Here is a 17,389-nt window from a genome sequence, read left to right on the forward strand (position 1 = left end):
ACATGCTGAAATCCATGACTACATACAATTTAAGTTAGTATGCATGCCACTGTAATTTGTACAAAGTAGGGGCTGGGTGTCTGAAACAGTCAGCCTCATTACGAGTTTGGAGGTAGCCATGCCATCATTACCGGCATGGCTACCTCCAAACTCGTCTCCGTGTCCCAAAAAAAGGGAATTATCGGGCCATTCCGCCTTTTGCGGGCCCGGTAATTCCCATTTTCGGGACCCAAACCCAGTATGTCCCCATTCCCATCTGAGCCCCCATAGGGCTCAATGGGAATGGGCAGGATGCTAACAACAGACCCGTTAATGACTTGTCTGTTGTTAGCATCCTGGTCTGCTCGTGGGTGCCGGTACGGACGTCTGACCAGACCAGACGTGCATACTGCCACCTGCGAGCAAACTCGAAATGTGGTGGCCCGGTATACTGCAGCCACCAGGTTCGTAATGAGGCCCAGTGTCCCTATTTTCCATGCTGACAATTCCACACCACAGCTGCCAGCATGTCCACCTTTGCTGCAGGGTAGAGGAGTCTGAACCATGCTTCAGTGCATCTGACTTGTCCACCTCTGACTAGTGCAATTCACCTGCAGCACCAACTCAACCCTATGTGCACAAACAAATGACATGACTGCTTAATAACACAGAGTCTGAAAGGGGAGAAAGGGGCAGCCCATCAAATGGCAACTAAAAGGCCTGCCACCATACATGGGAGAGCATGACAAATTGACAGTCATAACAAATGAAATTCCTCGAAAAATGTTGCACTGACAACTGTGAAGGCATTTGCAGACCTTGAATACCATCCCTTAAAAGAAAAAGGCATTCTAGCCCATTCAGGAAATAGGGGATTAGGCCCATGAGATGGGAGTACTACTACCAATTCCCATTCATCCTTCACCTTCACTAAAGCATCTGTCTAGGGATTGGCATGGAATCCCCATGGCATGGAGACTGGTCTGAGGAAAGTGTGCAGCACGTACATCCATCCCAAATTCCCCCTTGAGTACTCATTTTCAGATGGTATGTCAACCGTAAACCACTAATTTGAGGTACACAGTATCTGAGCCACATATTTGCACTGTGCATTGTACAGGGCAACATCACAAAAGGGAACTGATGCTTGTATCTGCTGATGTAAAATGCCACCCTGTATCATGTGTTCAAAACCGCACAACAACACCCAATATGGTGACATGGAGTGCTTTATGCCAGCAAGTATACAAGGGAATCAAGATATCTGTACAGTATAGTGTAGCACGAATAGGACTTGTTTAGCCACAGTTTTCTCTGGCTACTGAGTAGATGCATGTACTGGAGTAAAGTCACCTACAGGAAAGAGGAATCAATGCATATGGTGATGTCTATTTGGACGAACATATGTATAGGCTCCATGCCCAACACATGGACATACATCCATGCCATCCATGCTCTGTGTGCCACCACACAGTGCCTACTGACATCTGTCATATGCAGTTCTCACACCTTTTACAATGCAGTCTCTTATGGCCAACTCCACAAGAAAACATACCCATTATTATGGGCAATGTTCCTTCTAAATATTTTTCTCTAAGTGCGAAAATGGTTGGCTTTCATGCACACATTATTTTCCATGTGTGCAACTGACTAACAAGGTAAGTTACTCTGTGAGCATGCACAATTAGTGAGCTATCATTGCTGAAGGGAATTTCCCCAACTACCACAATTCTTTACAAATCAGTGTTAAAAGTGCATCTTGGAGCACTCTTTCCAAAGAGATGGGCGATAACAAATGATTATTTTATATGTAATTATAAAGAGTTCTCATCAAACAGACTTCAAGATCTGCTACAGTACCTATCAAAAGTAATCAAATGCTTCGAAATATATGTGTATGCGCAAAAAATGCATTGTATTCTCAGTACAAACAATAGGTTTAGCTGTGGCAATTAATTTATCAACACTGCTCAGATGCAATGCAGACATTGTTTTATGCCATCAGAAAAACTCAACTCATTTGAAAAAAAAAAAAAATATATATCACTTTTCATAACGTATATGGCTAGCAACATATTCAGACACGATACTTGCCAATAAGAGCTCATGTGCCACTTTAATGAGGTAATTCAGAGTCCAGGAGAACATACCTCTCATAATCCATGTCACCATGATAAATCTATCAGAATAACTGCAGCACAGATTATGGTATTCAGAATCTGTGTGCCTCTGCTTCCCATAAACATGAAACTCTCTATTGAATAGAGCAGTGACAACACTTACTCAAAAACAGTCTTACAGCTAAGAGGCATGCATACCACAATATTTTACTCGACAAAAACAGGAAAATGTGCCCAACAAAACATGACTGACAATAAGCCCAAAAGAGAATGGAAAACAACATACACATAGGAGCCTACCCCTATACACAAAGTTCCACATATATTTACAAATCAGTGAGCAGTAGAGCAGTAGCAAAGCAAGGAACTAAAAAATCTAACTTCCCAATTTCAAGAGGAAGGTTTAGGGGAAAGAACCTCTTAATAAGCATAACGTATCCCTATTGGTAAAGCTAATTAAATGTTTACTAGTAGGGACTCAAATCTAATCAGAGTCTTGCTTGTATACCTTATATCTTTCATTATGTCATTTTATGTTATGTTATTTGACATTTGTATAGCACCTTTTACCATTGTTATGCTTCTAAAGCGCTGTGGATTGAATGCCCTCGGGGTACGCAGTCCAGGTCAGTCGAGACAGTAGTGTAGTACAACGTGCATGGGTGCACACGGTATGTGTGCAGGCAGTGTGAAGTGGGTGATGTGTAGCTGCGTACTAGCATTAGATTTGGTGCTGTGGCTGTGTAAGGGTAGTAGAATGTGTTCAGTAACTCCAATGGAAATGGTATCTGCATTCTGGTGGTGCTGGTGCTTGAGGAGGACATTATGTGCGCAGCTCGGCAGAATTCGAGGGGTATAGCTGCATTGGAAAGTCTGTTGAGGTGAATGTGGTGGTGTGTTAGTATGTGTGCAGCTAGGCTGAATTATTCAAGGGGTGTAGCTGCATTTTAATTGTTGGTGCAGAGGGAAGCATTTGCATGGTGTTTTTGAGTGTCTGTGTATTTTCCAGTGGGACCTTGTTTCTGTTCCGCTTCCAGTCACTGTCAAGGGCGTGGAATCCTCCTGTATCATGGTGGGGCATATTGTTTGGTGAAGAATAGGTGTGTGGAGAACAGGGAGGTCAGTCCCGAAACTCATGATCTTATTGCATAGCTGCTAATATTATCCTCAGATGGCAATTTGTTAAAATGGACCCCTGTTAGGTATGTCTGCTTGGATATAAAATAGGTGCTAGGGTGTTTCTTGCTATAGTTCTTTATAAGGATTAGCAAGTGTGGCAATTCCTGGCTTGATAGCATAGTGTATATTTGCATATCAGTGATTACATTCATAAGTGCTGATTAGTGCATGGGTTTCTAGTTCTGCTATATAGAAATACTGGTTGGTAGTACTGTTATATAAATTCAATGGTTGAGGTGATTAGAAGCTTAACTTTGGGTGGCCCCCAATATATAGTTCAGCTCGGGGATTCCAGGGGTGTAGTGTTAGCAGGCAGGTGCCTTCTAGGGCTGATTGCATGGTGCATAATTGTGTGGTCATGATCCAGCTCCAGAGTGTTGATGCTTGGGTTACGAGTATGGCACAATTGCCCATGATTAATGATGATAGCTGGCTCTGGGCCTTAGTGTGTGCCGAGTTCCTGCGGATGAGGTGATGAATACATTCTGTCAGGTGCAGAGTTCTGTCAGGGTGAAACTATAATTGAAATTCACGTCTAGACAGAGGCCCAAGGTGGTGGGGGTGGAGATCATCAAGGCTTGATGGTCTATGGTAGGGACGGTATTCAGTACCACGCCAGGTGTTAGTCTAGTATTCTTCGCTATGTCTAATGTGGGGAGGCAGTGAAATCCACAGGGTTGGCAACAGGGTTAAGTAGGCTGACCATCCGATACTGGTCGAATTGGAGGTGGGGATAACTAGTGCTTGAACTAAGGGTGTGGGTCAGGAGGTAGGGTGTGATCTTGTCTTGTAGGAATTTGGGGCCTGCTTTGTGCACTGCTTGGTGAGTAATACAAAGGTGCGATGTGGTCCCTTAAACCCAATGCGAGAAGAAGTCTGGTGGCTGAGTTCTGTATTCTATGTAGTTTGTTTAACTGATAGTCCGGTGTACCCAGGTAGAGGGAGTTTGCATAGTCAAGTCTGGACATGACAATGGACATAATTGCAGCCAGTCTGTTTGGGTAGGTAAGGAAGGGAATGATACGCTTCAGGAGCTTGAGGTGGATGTTGCAGGCTTTGGATGCATTCTTGATGTGCTGAGATAGAGTTAGGTCAGAGTCCATGGGGCATTTCACATGGGAAGGGAAATGACAGGACACCTAATGCAGCCTATAGTTTTGCTGTCTCTTCCTCGGCACAGCCTGGACTGGAGCAACTTTTTAGGAAATTACATAGATTTTCATTTTAAATTAAAAGCAGCAATGATCAGAGGTGCAGATGGAGTGTCTTCTCCTGTAACTAGGTGCCCCTCTTCTGCAATTCACTGTTATCAGTCAAACAAGATGCATGGAGATGCCAGGGGTGCTAAAAACAGGAAACATGGCTATATTGAAAAGCAAAACCCCCAGCAGCGGAACTTTGAATGAAACAGAAGGCACAGTTTTCTTGACTGCCATTAGAGTTTCCTATCCTTTAATGAAACAAACAGCAAACTTAATTCACTCTACTGTCAGAATGTCTGACTTGGATTTTGAACGCTGTTGATTTGTTCACTGTTATCTTAACTCCCTTCAACACCTCCTACCGCACACCTCCATCTGTAAAGAACCCACTGCCTCCCGTGCTAGCTTCCAGTACTACATGGCAGGGCTCTGTAAATAAATGAGGAATTGTAGCAGTAAATCAATCACTGGGATATTTGCATACACACAACAATTTGCAAGCAGAACACATCTAACGCACCACAATGTTCTTATGGACAGTTTAAGAAAATAACATGAATCTGCATGCACACAACTATTTTGTGGTTCATACAAAATTGTTTGCAACAACCACCACCCTAATATTGTTGAATAGGATTATGAAAATGCTCAGTGAAAATATGTTTGTATAACAGAGTTACGTTTTTAATTTGTTAGGGTCAATGCCCAAAAGAACTCTCAAAACGTGGAAAGGATGCAAAGTGTGTGAAAAGCATTGTAGCTGTAGGAATGTTTGTTGTCATAATGCTATGTATGTTTAGTGCCAGGCATATTTCATACCCATAATTCCTTCCAGGCCAATTAAATTGTATTGCAGTGTTGCTCTACACTTACAGGCTATGTTAGAAATGCTTAAGTAATAAAGACTGAGTATGACATCTGCGTATGACATTTGAATCCTCATAATTCATACAGTGTATATTGTTATTTGAGTTTTATAATGTGTCAAAGCGCCCACCTTACTTAAGTACAAAATATAGGAAGCATGGGATGAGGTTGCGGTGTGAAATGCAGTGTGTTGGAGACTGACAGTACCTGCACTTAACTCTGTGCTCCATTATGCTTTACTGTTAACAAAGTCTGACTTTTATCCCTACTGCCAGAAGGAGGAGCTGTACTACAAAAGATACACACTGGCACGGAGCATGTGTGGTGTGCGACTGAGTGTGTTGGAGTCTGACAGTACCTGCATGTTGCTCTGTGCTCCATTGTGCTTTATTGTGAATGGAAGTCTGACTTTGATCTCTACTGTTAGAAGGAGGAGCTGTAATACAAAAGCTACACAATGACTGGAGCACGCACAGTGTGCGACGCAATGTGTTGGAGTGTTGGGAGATTGGTGATTGGTGGTGGATCAGTGTAACCCGCTTCCCAAAAGGATCTGCCAGCGGAACTGAAACTGTTGGTGAGTGATTTTTCTACCAAGTTGATCCTCCATTTGCCTGGGAATTATGTATGATCTTCCCAGTGGCAGGCCGATTATTTCTTCTGACATATGCCCTATTACGGACATTGAGATGCTATTTGCTATCTCCCTCCTTCTTCCTTTGTCTCTGTTCGAAAGACCCGCCCAAGCAAAATCGTCTGCCCACTCATATACCACCCAAATCAACACAAAAGGAAAAAAAAACAATATGTCCCTCCACTGTCAAATAATGTTATGGATGCTATTTCTTATTCAAAAGCAGGAAATGAAATGCTGGTGCCCTCACTATAGGATAATGTTGAGATCTTCGATTGATTTCAAGATGTAAACGCTTCTCCACCTCACGTCATCAACTCATCAATAAATTCGTCAGTAATGGACACTCCTCCTGACATAAGCACCCTCTCTGATCCTCAATTACAAAACAATCATTGACTCTCAGGCAGACTTCTTTTCATCTTCTTCTCCCTCCTTGACTCCTCTGTCACTGCAGTGGCTCTCTATAGTCCTGCGCAGAATGGATGCAAATACGGGCAAAGAGCAAGAAGGGTTATTCACTGAAATTAATCATGTTTTGTGCATTTAAGTCTCTCTATATGAGGGATTCGAGAGAGAGAGAGAGATGAAAGCCAATACCACCCTTCTGGAATCCTTGCTGTTTAAATTTGAACACATAGATTTTCATGTGGCAGCCATAGAGTTTTTTTCATGAAAGGCATGTGCCACGGAAAAGACACCGACTGCAACTCCCACTGAACCGGGACAACCCACATCTAAGGCAGCCCCATTGTTTGATCTGCAAGTGAAAGCCAATAATCCTATGCTGATCTAGGACAGTGTGGCCTAACCTTCAGCAGAGCTGCCCTGTGAGTCTAGTAGGCAAGTCCTGGAATTGTACTTAGATCCAGTCCCTCAGACCCTATCAGAGTCCTTACAAAATGTACCTCCTCCATTAGCATTGGGGTGAGCTCAGCCTATGGTAAATCAGGCAAGCTCTTCACTTAAATCATCTGACATAACCAGATGCCTCTGTAGATGAGATATTGAGCATGGCCACTGTAGTAAAGGCTGGATCTTTTTCTAAGCCACCACTCAGCAGAAGGCAGAGAGTGATACAAAACAAAAAATATGAAAATGTGCCTATAAAACACACAATCAAGCGAGGCGCTAGGAGGTTTAATAACTCTATGTTCTCCCAGTCAGCTGTCAAGGCACTTCCCTATCATCTTGATTCAGCTTCTACTCCACTAGCAGCCTCTGTCGTCGAGTGTATCCATCGCAATTTGCATAAAGCTCCATCTTCAGTTGAACTCACGGAGGAGGGTACAGGGTTAGCCAGGAGAGCTTACGCCCTACCTCAAGCACATCTGACCCTGGATGCACCTTCTATGTTGCCACATGCTGCACAAGACCTGTTTGGGAAGTAAAAGCATGATTTGGGCCAAGACAATGGGCCTCATTACAAGGTGGGCGGTAAGAGATTACCGGTGCTCTTATGGGTGCCGGTAATCTCTTACCGTCCTACTACAAGTTCCCTTTGCGGGTCCTTACTTAGCACCTGTTTTTTCAGGTGGTAAGGACGGGACCCGCAAAGGGACTCTAGAGCTAATCACGGTATCGCAATTTGCCCTATGGGGGCTCAAATGGGAATGGGGAATGGCCCTGGTGAATGGGGAATTACCGGTCCCACCAACCTTGGAATGGACCGGTAATTGCTCCATTCACCAGTGCGGAGTCAGAACGAGTGTGGAGGCAGTATTGGCGCTAACAGCGCCATGGTTACCTCCAACCTCGTAATGAGGCCCAATGGATTGTCGCCCCCTGGGCCCTATGAACTCTTCTACCTTTAACTCCATAAATCAGCTGAATAATTTGGACAAGCTATTAATGGTGCTCATTGAAAGTGTAATCATGGACTCCAAATCCTCTGTTCTCATTCAGACAAACTTATTATCTCTTCTGCAAGAAATTCCAACACTGGCAGGTATCCGTTCTGCAGATCACAAAATAATTTATTTTCCCAAAAGACGTAGATCAGATTGGGCTGTGATCTATCTAAAATCTAAAATTGTCAAGGACATTTTACTTAAGGAAAGTGACAATCTATGGTGTCTGGCCTATGATCTGCTTCCTTTTACTGCCAAAAATCAGCATGGTGATAGAAACCAGCGGTTGGACTGCCTTTCTTTAATCTCATTTACCTCCCAGGGCCATTCCCATTTATTTAAAAACACCACATTGACTCAGCAATTTAGGAAGTACACATCATTACTTTCTAGGAAACGTGGTTTAAACTTCAGTCGGCATTTGATGGATATTGAGTATTACATCAGGCCGATTGTCAGGGTGACTGTGGTCGCCTTACGGTGGCCTTCTGACATTGCTGAAACTCTTCCCGACTATAAATGTCATTGCCAGCTTTGATGTGCAGTTTGGGATTTTAGCCACCCATATCAAGATTTCGACAAAGGAAGATTTGAATGTCCTAATTGTTAACCCATATTGGCACTGGGGCATGCGCTCCCTTGTTGATACTGTTGATTGGTGTCAATTTAAGCGGTAGAATGGTTAACAGTACACCAGGGGGACATGTCCTCTTTGCATGTGACTTTAATTCAGACTATATTTCTTCTATGTATTAAAGGGAGGTGAGTCTGCACCATACAGCTTTAAAAACTAGGAATGGAAGAGTGTGGGCATACGGTCTAATGGGGCTCTCACATCTAAACGGGATGGTTGCTGGCAATATTACCCCCTACAACTTGGTCCAATAGATCTAGATAATCGATTATAGATTATGTTTTCATGGGGTCTTGGCCTTTAGGGAAATGTATCCAATTTTAAATCTTTGTGTATGTCCTTAGTGATCACTCCTTATTGGTGGCTCGATTGATATCAGTGTAGTAGGGGTGGACCTGCCAGATCATTTGGCCATTACAATGAATACCTGAGAAAATCGACTCTATTGGTCTCCGGATTTGCTTCTGAGAGTTAATCAAATGATGACCATCAGCATGGCTTTGAGGATTGAGTCAGAAAGGCCCACAGCTGTTTCAGTTGATAACTTTGAGGCCTTTGTGACAGATGCAATTGTATCAAACCTATGAACAGTGGGCAGTAGTAAGCCCCACTCTTCTCCACATACCCACACATATAATGTGGCTGTAGTCCAGAGGAGAGGAGAGTTGAATTTGATTAGGCTGATTAAAAATGATCATACCATAACTGACCTTGTTAAAAACAACTATATGCATACAGTCGGTCAGTCATATAAAAACTGGCTGCATTCAACCCAAGCACACCACATTCAATTGGATGCAGAAACAATGTTATCTGTTCTTTTGCAAAAAAACTAAAAGTAATTCTGTGTGATGATTAATGCCTCTGACACTCCAGAAGTGCGTAGGTTTGTTAACACTGTCACAGAAGAGGGTTGGCTACATCATCTTGAAGCCCTTTGTGTTGCTCCACCTTTACTCTCCATTATAGAGTCCTTAAACAAAGTGCCTGATTTAGCTCCTGTTGAGATAGATTTAACAAAAGCTACAATCCTGCAAATAATTGGGGGTATCAGTAACTCCAGGGCACCAGGACCGAATAGGCTATCGAAATCGTCTTTTTAAATCTGACCCTTCACTTTTGGGGGGAAATCCTTTTTTTCCTATTCTCGGATATTCTTAGGTTGGATCAATTCCCTCCAACGTAGGATCAGGAACATATCATCCCTATCTATAAGACGGCAGACAAAGCCCATCCAGGAAATGATTGCCCCATTGCGATCCTCGACGTGGATGTTAACATCTTTTCCTATATATTGCACCGAAAATTAGAATCCTCTGCAGACAGCTAAGGCTTGCTTTCAAAATGGCAAACAGGAAAATGGGTACCACTGTCTACTATGGCGTAAATTACAGGCCTGGGGAATTTCCCCAGGCCTGTTAAGCTTCATAATTGCTCTGCATAGCCACTCCTCCATACAAGTGAGTTTAAATCAGCAAGCTAAAACCTTTAGAGGTGTGAGGCAAGGGTGCATATTAGCCCCTACCTATACAATCTGTACATTTCAGATGCCTCATTACAAGGTTGGAGGTAGCCTTGCAGGTAAAACCGGCAAGGCTACCTCCAAACCGGCAAGGAAGTCCGCCACCTGCAAATGGGTAATTACTGGGGTATTCCGGCCACGCCAGACTCGGTAATTGCCCTTTTGCAGGTGCCGGTTGATTCCCATTCCCACTTGAGCCCCATAGGGCTCCATGGGAATGGGAATGCCTGTAGCACCGGCACGATTCATTACGGTGCCGGTGCTACAGGCTTGCTGTACTTGTGGGTGCCTTTCCTTCCACCAGGGCAGACCTGGCAGAATGAAAAGAACCCGCAAGCACAACTCAGAGTTTGCCAGTCCGGATACAACGGTACCGTTAAGCTTACCGGTACCCTTGTTATCCGGACCGGCAACCTTGTAATGAGGCCCAGTATCTTCAACCTTTGGCCTTGGCAATACCCAAACTATTTTTTCTGAGAACATTATAGTTTGGTTATGCAGATAATTATCTTATCTTTGATAATACGCCCATTGGCCTGCAACAACTGCTGGATATTTTTTCCACCTTTGCGAAAGCTCTCTCCTTGTCTGTTAATCCAGCAAAGACAAAGGTTTTGCAACTGTCTCACTCTAGGAAACAGTCATCTTTTAAGTGGCATGTTCAAACAGAACCTGTCGAAAAGATTGTCTCTTTCCCTTATCTTGGCCTCATGATTGATTCAAAATGTTCCATCACAGCAACTCACTCCTGGCCCCATACCAAAGCCAGAAACGTAGCAAATCAATTGATGAGGGTGGATGCTAAGTATTGCACACTTTCACTTCTGCCTTCTTTGCGTTTCTTTGAAGGCAAAATCGTCCCCAAACTACTCTATGGGATTGAGAAATAAAAACTGTCAGTTATTGATTATTTTCTACATCTGGAAGCCTTGATTTGAAGAAGAGCCCTTTGCCTCACAAGTTTGTTGCCACATTCAGCGACTCAATTTGAACTTATTATAATCTCCCTAAAAGCAGAGATTTCAGTGCTAGAGAGATATGATCCCAGGGCCTGAAGCCAAGCACAAGTCTTGCAGTCCTGTTCTGGATGAGTTGCAGAGGACGGAGTGTAGAAGCAGGCAGATTTAGAAAGAGGCTGTTTCAGTAGTCCAGCATAGAGAGAACCAGAGCTCTGGAGACAGTGAGCTTCTGTGGAAAGGAGAGGAAAGGGAGAATACCCCTGAGGCTGTGCAGTTGGTAGTCTGACTTCTTAGAGACGTCAGAGATGTAGGGAGAAAAGGAGAGTGTGGAGTCGAAGATGAGCCCAAGATTCTTAGCCTCACAGGTGGGAGCAGAAAGAGGGTCAATGGAGGCTGGCCAGAGAGTGACAGGAAAAGAGGGTGCAGGTTTGTCAATGAGGAGAATCTCCATTTTACTGGCATTAAGGCAGAGATCGTTGGCGGCACACCACTCCTGGTTATCAGAAAGACAGTCAGACATGAGAGTAGAAGAAGAGATGGCAGAGGGGAGCCTGAAAACAATCTGGGTGTCATCCGCATAGCACTGAAAATTGAGAGTGGCAATGCGGTAGACGAGAGATGCCAGGTATTTGTTGAAAAGCCAAAGAGAGAGGTTAGACCCCTGGGGAACACTACATGTATAGAGTGAAACAGAAGAAAGGAAGGATCCAAGTTGGACCTGGGAGGATCAGTCAGAGAGGAAAGAGGTCAGCCAGGACAGGGCCTGATCAGTGATACCCAGGTTATCATTGAGATGATTGAGCAGGATGTCATGGTTGACCGTTTCAAAGGCAGAAGAGAGATCGAGTAGGATGAGGACAGAAGGGAGATTAGAATCGAGGTTAGAGAGCAGGTCTTCATGGATGTTCAGGAGAACAGTTTCCGTGCTTCTGATTGCTTTGAAACCATACTGATGGTCATGGAGGCAACCAACAGATTCAGTGTGAAGATTAAGCTGGGAGATGGTCAGCTTTTCCAGGAGTTTGCCCATGAAAGGAGTGATGGAGTTTGGGTGATAGTTTGCCAGGAAGGAGGGGTTCTTGAGAAGAGGGTGCACAAGATGTTGCTTCAGGGCAGACAGGAAGGCTCTAGTGGTGAAGGAGTGGTTGCAGAAGTCAGCCAGGGCAGGAGCAAGGGTGTCAACGTGGTCATTTATGGTTTTGGAAAAACAGGGAAGGAACTGTTTTGATGAGCCTTTCATATATCCGACTTGTTTAGAAATCTTGTTGGGGGAGAACAGCAGAAAGGCAGAGAAAGAGGGAGGAGAGGTTGCAACGGGGGGGCGGATGTAATGGAGAGAGTAGAGGGAGGATGAGAGGAGAAGATGGTGGACAGTATGCTTGTTGTTTAAACGCACTCAGTGTAACAAAAGAATATTTGTGTGTTTACACTAGAAAAAAAGAGGTATCTGCAATTTTTTTTAAAAGGGCACTTGGCAAAACACTGATAAAAACAAAATCTGACACAGTTTTGAAAACACTGGAAAAAACACCCCCAAAAGTGACAAATTAAATGAAACCTAAAACAAGAAACCCTAATTATAGCTTTGCATCGAGATTTCATATTGTAGAAGGTTTCTGAGCATAACGTTGAGCTCTTACCCCAAGGGATGCAAACATGTTTTATAAATGCATTACACAGTGCCTTACCAGTTCGGAGCACTTTGTGCTGATGACTCATGGAGATCTGAGTTCAATAAACCATTGCACCAACACAAGTCAGAGCTACATTTAGAACAGGCGTGAGGAAAGGAATAGAGAGCCTGCAAAATTGATTAAGCCACTGTAAGTGTAGCAGGATGGCACACCACAATTACAGGAATGTACAGGAATGATAAGTAAGGCCAATTATTGTTCCCTTGCTGGTGGGCCAATGAACAAGCAAACCCAATTCCCGCCTTATCTTTTCTCCTCCTCCACAGTAGCTCTCCTGTAAGCCTTTTCAGCCTTGTTGTTGAACACAACACAACATGACAACAATGCCCGTTAGTCCCTGATCCAGTTAGCTGGTCAGCGTCACACGTATATAGGTCAGGGGGGACAAATCAATGAAGCATTATGGTAGCAAAACAAAGTGGCAAGCTGGTGGTAAATGGGAACAGCGAGGGAAGCACACTGGCAGCCCTGCTCTGCTCCACTATGGCAAAGGAGACAACATCATGTAGGAGGTGCTGCTGAAGAAACAGGACAGAAACAGCCCACCTCCCTCTCCCAGATTGAGCCCTGAACAACCCGCTCTCAGCCTGCTCTGCTCTGCCCCTCATGAATGCTCTGTGTGGCCCATCTTGTGTGCATGACATTACATACATGCAAGTACAGTGGGTTCTGGCCCTATCACATTCAGTGGTGAGTGTGTTTTCATCACTAGTGTGATACTATGTTGTCATGTTCATACTCAGCAGCAATGCCTGGCTTTGCAGCTGTCCCTCCCTGATGTGCGGCAGGTTGCTCTGGGCCAGGATCATAGAGTCATGGGTGGAGCTGGGGAATCTGGTATACATGTGTGTGAAGCACATCATTGCCTCACACACCATCTGCACATTGATTGTGTACTTGTGTACTGCATGTGTCTGCTCATGTAGACATGCTTTTTTGTCCTGTTTGGTATGAGGGCCATGTGTGCACCCCCAATTGCCTGAACTGTACCTTTATCTGGTGTAGGGGTTTACGGTCTGTGGCGAACATAATCTGATGGTGCATCCATCTCATTACATCAGATTTCACCTGTGATAGAATGGGAGAGAAGCATGAATTGGTGATGTCATGCACCAGAGACACAGAATATTGGAAACTGGTTGTAGTGATGGAGCAATGTGGGGAGCTTCAACAGAGGGCAATGGAGGTGGGTTAGCCCCTTTAAGGCTCTATGAAAGACTCAATGTTTGTCAGGAGGATGAACATGAAGGTCATGTCTAAGACGAAGGCAGTGAGGACCTCAGCATCTATGAAATCTTGGTGGGACATCCTGGGCCAATACACTCGCTGTGTGCAGGGACTTCTGGTTCTCCTACCACACCTTTTTTTTAAGAACTTTATTTTTGGTGATTTTAACACAAAAGAAACAGTTACAAAACAATCGCCCCATTGTGGGGTGAGTTCCCAAGTGCCTTCCTAACTCCTCCCCACCCAAACCCCCATCCGTCCTCCCACCCCCTGTTCAGCAGAGCCGATGTTGAAGTGTTATTTCCATGGTATGCCGTCTGGCTGACAGCTGGTTTCTGTGTTGAAAAGGATTTACGAGTCTCAGTTCTGGGGGCTGTGTCTCCCTGATGATGATGCTGAGGCGTTCTCTTCTGCCTTGTTGATTAAGAAGGGCACCAGTGGCCCCCAGATGTCGGGGGGGCATGCTTGATGGGGAAGTGTTCTGATAAACTCAGATTCAACGTCCTGACAGTATAGGATATCTTTACGCCAGTTTGCCACTGACGGGACTGGTCCTCTACCCAATGACATGGCAACTCTCCTTCGAGCAAGTGTCAATAGTAACCCTGCCAGTTTCCTTATTCCGGGTGAGAGTTGTTTCATCATCCCGAGCAGTGCTTCCATTGGGATGGGTTGCACTTCTCCTATTATTGCTGACGTGGTCTGGAGGATCTGGGACCAGAATGGGGTGAGTTTGGGGCAGCCCCAAGCAAGGTGGAGGAAGTCTGCCGATTGGTTTCCGCATCTTTCTCATTTTGCTGGCTGGTCTGGGTGTTGTTTATTCTTTTTTGCAGGGGTAAAGTATGTCTGGTGTAGGTAATTAAAGTGTATTTGCTTGAAGCGTGTATTGAGGGGCATTTTTGGGTTTGTTTCAGTATGCATATCCATTCCTCATCTGGGATTGTTAGCTGGAGGGACCTCTCCCATCGAGTTTTCGTAAGAGTATCAATGGATAACATGTCTGATAAAAAGGATTTATAGAGTAGTGAAACTAGCCTGCCTTCGCCCTGGGCCCAGATCACATTGTGTAAGCAACTGCCATGTTGGTGGTTGTTGCAGAAACATGGGGAATAGAGCCTGTAGGGTATATCTGGTCCTAAAGTAAATTAACTTGTCTAATGGTGTGTTGCCTCCTCTTTCGGTGGCTTGTTGGGGTGTAATAAAGGAGCCTTCGTCGAACAAGTCCCCTAACGAGTTTATCTGTAGTTTTTCCACCCATTGGTGGAAGACTCTTTCGGATGTGAGGGGGATTCCTGGAATAAATTTGATTGGGAGAAGGGGAGAGTATCTCACTTGTACTTTGTATTTTTGTGCACGTTTTGTCCATATCGCATATGTAGCAAGGACCACATTCATTGTGTTGACAGGCACTGAGAGCTGCCTGATTATGACGGCTCTTAATAAATTGGGGGTTGCTAGTGCCCGTTCTATCTGCACGTGTGGTCTAATAAAGTGTGTGGCTTACCAGAAACTAAGGAATTGCGCTTGGGCCGCCCAGAAGTATCTTTCTAGGTCAAGGAGGGCTAGTCCGCCGCTAGATACTGGGAGTATCAGCATCGAGTGAGAGACCCTTGCTGGTTTTCCCGCCCATAGGAGGTTGAGAACAAGGCTTTTGATTTTCTTCAAAAAGGATTGTGGGACTAGGATTGGGATGTTGGAGAATAGGTATAGTAATTTAAGAAGTATAACCATTTTTACTAGTGAGGCTCTCCCCCACAGGGTTAGTGGGAGGGATTTCCACCGGTTCATTTTTTCCTGTAGCATTTTTGTTACTGTCTCGTAGTTGTCTTGAAATACATTGTGGTAGTTCAGTGACATTTCTGTCCCAAGGTAGCATACCCTTGAGGTCTCCCATACAAAATTGTAATTGTCGGGGGAACGGTTTGGTGACTGTGGTGAGTGGGAATATGATCGATTTTGTATGATTCATTTTTAATCCTGATATCGCCCAGAATTTAATTACTTCCCTCATGATTGGATTAAGGTTTTCTACGGGATGACATACACATAACGCCACATCATCTGCGTATAGCAATATAATCAACCTGTGTGGGCCAATGGTGAGACCCCTGTGGAGTTGCTGGGTTCGAAGGTTCAACGCTGGAGGTTCCATTATTAATGGGAATATTAACGCTGAAAGTGGACACCCCTGCCTAGTGCCTCGCTGTAATTTAATGGGGGAAGATCTTGCTGATACCACCAATATTGCAGCCTGCGGTTCGTTATATAGTAGGGAAACGAGTTTGATGAAGCTGGACCCTAGTCCCATCTATGTAAGTACGGCGAATAGGAAGAGCCATTCCACAGAGTCGAAGGCCTTCTTGGCATCGAGTAGTACCGCTATAGCCTGGCTGGTGGGTTCGAGAGCCTCGATAATCCCAAAAAGATGCCGAACGTCGTGCAGCGTCCGGGCACAAATCCAGCCTGTTCTGCGATCACGAGAACCCGGCATCAGCGGCAGTAGCCTGTTTGTGAGTATTTTGGCCAGTATTGTATTGTCGAGATTAAGTAGAGAAATGGGTCTATATGATGAACACTCCTCCGGTTTACATGCCTTGTGTAATAGGATAATGTTGGCCTCGCGGGACGACTGTGGGAGTGAACCTTTTTCTAATGCTTCGTGGTATACCTCTGCGAGTAAGGGGGCAAGGGTTTCAGCAAAGGCCTTGTAAAATTCCCTAGTTAGACCATCGGGCCCTGGGGCTTTGGTGTTTGGAAGGGTTTTAATGGTTTCCACGATTTCATCTGGAGTGATGATTTAATTAAGGGGTTCACGTAGTTCTCTTTCCACCCAGTAGAGTTCAGTGTCTTTGAGGTAATTGTTTAGGGTGTCTGTGTTTGAGTTATATTTAGATGTGTATAGGTTTTGATAGAAGGCTTGGAATTCTTTGGCTATTTCGTCATCTGTATGCACAAATGTGCCATGTTTGGAGTGTATTCACTCGACCATCGTTGGCTTCCGGACAGCTCTGATCAGTCTTGCAAGGAGGGATCTGGGTCTCTGGCCCTCGCCATATTGACAAATTTGATTGTTACGGCCTAGGAATTTCAGCTTGCGTTCTGCCACGGTCCTGAACGTTTGTAGCTCCTCCTTGAGTGCTGCTTGGGTGCGTGGGTCGTCCTCAGTGGAGAGCTTAAGTTCAAGTTGTTTCAATAGTTCCTCACTGGCGGTGAGTTCCTGCTGGATCAGCTTGATGATTCTGTTTTCTTTGGCAAGACAGAACCCTCTAAAGAAACACTTCAGAGTTTTCCAGATCATGCCAGCAGACGTGACTGTGCCCAGGTTTATGTCTAGGAAGGTTGAGATTTTGTCTCGGAGTTTGGATGCAAACACTTGATCTTGTAAGGACTTGGTTTTAAAGTGCCACTGTAATAGGCAGGACTTAGGTGTCGCCGGATTGCATATGAGAGTTACTGGTGAGTGATCGAAAAAGGTTTTGGGCAGGATTTGACATTGTTCCCAGTGGAGAGTGCCGCTGGCAG

The sequence above is a fragment of the Ambystoma mexicanum genome, chromosome 5p (assembly GCF_040938575.1).
Source record: "Ambystoma mexicanum isolate Mex_15411 chromosome 5p, UKY_AmexF1_1, whole genome shotgun sequence".
NCBI lineage: Eukaryota > Metazoa > Chordata > Amphibia > Caudata > Ambystomatidae > Ambystoma > Ambystoma mexicanum.